The sequence below is a fragment of the Populus euphratica genome, unplaced genomic scaffold (genome assembly GCF_000495115.2).
Source record: "Populus euphratica unplaced genomic scaffold, PopEup_1.0 scaffold246.1, whole genome shotgun sequence".
Classification (NCBI taxonomy): domain Eukaryota; kingdom Viridiplantae; phylum Streptophyta; class Magnoliopsida; order Malpighiales; family Salicaceae; genus Populus; species Populus euphratica.
Genome location: NW_011500126.1, coordinates 179,339 through 184,420, shown reverse-complemented (window position 1 = coordinate 184,420; position 5,082 = coordinate 179,339). Strand labels below are relative to the sequence as shown.

The 5,082-nt window shown below is 36.5% G+C and overlaps 1 pseudogene; it reads right to left on the bottom strand.

Moving 5' to 3' along the window:
• Positions 1-2,182: 2,182 nt before the first annotated feature.
• Positions 2,183-5,082, bottom strand: part of LOC105110265 (ankyrin repeat-containing protein At3g12360-like) — a 10,642-nt pseudogene continuing 7,742 nt past the window's right edge.

The window sequence follows — 5,082 nt, the reverse complement described above, 5'->3', positions numbered from 1 at the left end:
ACACCACTCTTTTCCTTTTCTAATAGCCTCACAGCCTCAATGATTGCTCTTCTCTGATGCCCATGTCCATATATCAAGAATTCTGATGTGCGGCCTAATCTATAGCATGAACCACAAGTTACTTACCCTTTCACATGAATTATATTATCATAGAGCAGAAGCCAGCTTCAAGCCTAGAATCTACCCAAGACAACAGAAGACTTCTACATTTTAAACAAAGACCAACTATTTCTAACTGTAGCAGGTAACATTTCCATATAATTCTAAGAGTTATAATGACAATGTAGAACATTTATTCAGGAAGGGAACATAATGCAGAAGCAAATGTCTGAACATCACAATCTCGGAATGTGCATACTTCTCTGCATGTGAACGACAAAGTTGCAATGAAAAGGAATGGAACGTGCTAATCATAAGCTCTTTAGCTTTTGCCTTCCCAGCTACTGCTCCAATCCGATCTCTCATCTCAGCAGCTGCAGCAGTTGTGAAAGTCATTGCCAGAATGTTTGATGGACTAATTCCCTGACCATGTTTCAAAGGACAGAAACAAAAAAGCCCACACATAATCTAAGGAGTAAGCCATCAGATAGAAACAAAAGCCGAAACACAAGCAAACAATGTTAAAAGCCAGCAGCAAAAAATCTAGCACAAATAACGCGCCTCTTTTAAAAAAAAAAAAAAAATCATCAGCAGCTAAAATCTTGCAATACCTCATTGAGCAGCATCAAAACACGCCCGACCATTGTAGAAGTCTACATCAAAAACAGAAAATTCAGAGCAAAACCAGCAAGACTTACTAACCAAAACTCTCAAATAAGACTTGCTAGTGCACTCAAGCGCATGCACACACACAGATAGGAAGAGAATGGCTGACCTTTCCACTACCTGGACCAGCAATAAGCATCAAAGGAACCGAAATATCACTACAAGCAGCTTCACGCTGCCTGTCATTCAGACCCTGCAAATACTTCACATACTCTTCAGGCATATTTCCACTTGGACAAATACTTTTCTCTTCCGTTGGAGAGTCCAACACATCTCGCATACCTGACTCCAAACTAGCCAAACTGCCCTCATTTCCCTGATCACACTCACATTCTACACTAAAACTCCTATTCGGACTTTCCTTTTCCACTTTCACAACAGACTTCTGCTCACAAATCGCATCAATCTCCTCCAAAATAGACTCATCAAAATCATCATCATCTAAAATACTAGCACTGCTACTATGCGTAGATAAACAGTCACTAAAACCCGAAACTTCCGGTTTTTTCACCGGAGTAACAAAAGATTCCGATAAACATTTACTCTCTCCAGCACTACCATTAACCACCTCCGACATTCGCGTGACACCTTTTTGCACAAACCGCGATGGAGGTAGGTTAGTACTCACCTCCGCGAGAGGAAATCTTGGTGATTTAAGTGATATTACATCATTATTTCTGTAATTAAAAACGAAAGCAAGAGAAATTATGAATTCGATTAGATTAAATAGAAAGAGAAGTTAGTGGTTGATTTTTTTTTCTATGCCAGTTGACAGGCAATGAAAAACCAAGTAGTAAAAGGAAATCATAAGGTTCTTTTTGTTGATGGACAATCGAACATTTGTCTCGGATCTTCTGAAACAGATGAATCTTGTGTAACCATAACTTGGCGCCTCGTCACAAACTCGACCACTCTGCACATTGTGTTGCCAAAGAGTTTCTTAAGCTTCTCTGGAAGTTCCCTTTTTTGCTCTCTTGGCTAAAAGGGATGTGGTAGAAGTCAAAATTGCCGTGGTTAAAACCACGTTGAGAGTGAACTTATCTCGTGTGATGATTCTTAACGCAGTGTTGTAAGTGAAGAACATGTTAGTAGCTCAAACTGCTTTGTGATGATTTTGATGCTGCAAAGTGATACAGAAAACCCAATTGTGTTGAAAAGCACGATGGGGGCAAAAGCAGCTCTATTAGTAGCACCCATATGGACTGAACTGCATCTGCATGGTGCTTTGAGTTGCTATTAGTGGTATTGTTTTGCTCTGGTATGTTAGTAACTTGTAAAAAACCTCCTGTGGTTGCTTTTTGAAGTTTTAATATTTTTTTATATTTTTTAAAATTTATTTTTAATATTAATGCATCAAAATATTTTAAAACATAAAACAATTAATTTTTTAACAAAAAGAGTTTTCATCGCAAATTCGAACACGCCATGGCATAATGAAATTTGAAAGTATTCGACCATATTATCTGGTTGAGATTGCCGTCTCTCTTGTTGTGGAGGTGCAAATAGGGTTTTGATTGAAATAAGTGTCTCCAGCTTTCATAGCCCCAGGCCCCCAGCACCTAAAAGGATCTCAATGATTTCTCTATGCCCTCGCTTGGTGAAATAAGTAGCATACTCAGTGGAGTAAGGCCACTATGGTTTCCGGCATTCACTTCCAGGAAGCCTGGGCTTACATTCTGCTGCGGAGTATTACTTCTATCACCTGCAATCATGGTTTTTTTTTCAACAATGGAGAGGGGTGAGGATGCAAGTTCTTATGCATAAAACTTTGAGCTATTAAGTACTGGGAATTACCTGGCTTTGTTTTTTTCCAGCTTGCAAGGTGCAAAAATGTATTCCCTTGCTCATGCTTCATGTTCGGCAAGTATTCCTTGTTCATTTCTCTCTTCCAATCCATCAACATCTTTATTGCTTCAAATCTGTTATTCCTGACAGCAAGGTGCAAAGCATTCTCCCTACGTTCAGTCTCATCTTCGATACAAATAGGACAACCTGAAAGCATTAAACCGACCGCCTCAGCCCTCCCTCTGATAGCAGCATGGTGAAAAGGAGTCATTTTCTGCCTTCCCTCTAACCGGCAGAGTTTGACGTCGACTTTAATTAGGTCCTTAACAATCTCAACATGACCATTATCTGGCGCTATATGCGTAGGTCGCGTAGGTCTAAAGCCTTCTTGATTTACCCCTCTGGCCAAAACTGGTTTCAACCTTATAATCCCCTTCACAAAGTCAAGTAGTCAACATGCCCCATAGCAGCAGCAATGTTCAAGGGATTCTCGGCAGACAACTGTGTTTTGTTGAGGATAAATGGGTTTTCTGCCAGCAACTGCAGCAAATAATCAATGTTTCCTGTTTGAGAAGCCTCAAACAACCTTGTATCCATTGTATGATGCAGCGACCTCAGCTAGGAAAGAAAGAGGATGTCTTCTTCTTTTAGCGCGATGACTATAAATAAGGGTTGAAGAAGAACTCCAGTGGGAAGAAGAAATCCATGTCCTTTTCTTTACTTATAAAATCATTTTATCTTATTAAAGTCTTCATTGTGAAAAACACAAAGGATTACACCACTAAATGCCTCTAAAATTGTAATACAATTGATAAAATGAAGCTGAAAATACTTCAATCAGTTGGCGAATCCTTTATCTATCATATTTGTGTTGAAACTAAAAATTACCGAGAGCCATTTCTTGTGTAAGAAAGAGGCAATGGATACATTTGTTGTAAGTTTAATAATGCTGCTTATTTGAATTATTGGAAGTCAGCTGCCTTAGATGATAACTTCATGAATCATATAGTAGAAACTAACCAATCTAAATGTCCCATTTTGATTCAGTGGTTGCGATGCTTTGCTAAGAGATTCAGTTTTAGAAATGGTCTGTATTTCACTGAAGAAAAATGTAGGGAGTTCTCTAACCCCCACCTAAGATTTCATGATGCCATTTTTTAACATGGCGACTTATTGCATTCAGGTGTTGGGTAGGCTTATGACGAGTTCGAATTTTTAAGTCAATATTTTGATGCTTTTTGAAAGGGTCTAAAACTCAATATAAATGTCCTTAGCCTAAATTAAGACGTGCTTGAGAAATTGCAAGATATAATATATTTAGGTTAAGGTATTTGCTAATATCATGAATCTAACATGTTATCAAACCTAATATATTTGAGTTTAATCATGTGTCGAGTCCAAATTAATATGAATATAACAAGTTATCATATCTAATATACTAGAATTTAATTATATGTTGAGTCCAAATTAATATGGGTATGACAAATTACTAGACCTAATATACTTTGATCAAGTTATGTGCTGAACTTAGAATATTGTGGGTCAAACATATTGTCGGTCCCAACATACTTAGGATTGATCAAGTGCTAAACCCAAGTCAATGTAGGTTTATTAAGTTACTAGATTTAATATGCTTGGGTTTAACGATGTGCTTAACTTCCAAACCTATCTTCGTTACGCTTATCTCACATTAATACTATCATAATCAAATGAATTCCAATCTCTTTATTTTATCAAAACAATAAGTTCATGAATTATAAATACTTTTGAACCATCCAGGTAAAAGTTTCGTTTTCTCTACCCTCCAAGCATTCATACCTTAACCCGTATAATATTTATAATATGAAAATAAAAACAAATACTTGTGTTATTGGAATTAAAAATTCTTTCCTTTATTTATTATAGTTATTTAGAGTTATTGATTTTATCATTGAAGGGTCTTTAAATCTAATTAAAAAAAATTGTTTTGTATAAATCTGATCGATAGAGACTGTTTTGTAGGTATCAAGACTTTCACCATTAATTATGTACTTTCTAGACCATGGAGAAGGGAATATTAAGATGAAAATCTGATTAACAAAAATCCAAACATCAAAAATAACCTAGCTCCCATACTATTTGGATTTTTGAAACATCATCATCTTAGTAAAGTTAGAGGTTTATGTTGTTGATGACTGAACAGGCTGACAATTTGTAATCTAAATAGAAGTTCTTACAAGAGGATTAGCTGAGGTATGCTGCCTGACTTTCCTTCTTATATTAACTTCTTTAAGTTTAGCCTCATCGTTCTGACAACTTTTCGTTGATCATTCTGTACCCTTCCTACTTACAAAAGCTCATATGACTATCTTGTTGCTATAACTTATGAGAAATTTAAGGTGCTCAGATTAACTAAAGATATCCTATTAGTTACGAGCACCATAAAATTCTCCATGACTTTGTTTCAATTGCTTCAGGTCACTAACAAAATAAGATATGCTACAGAAAATTATAATCTTCATCCGCTCTTCCTGAATTTCACAAAGGGGCACA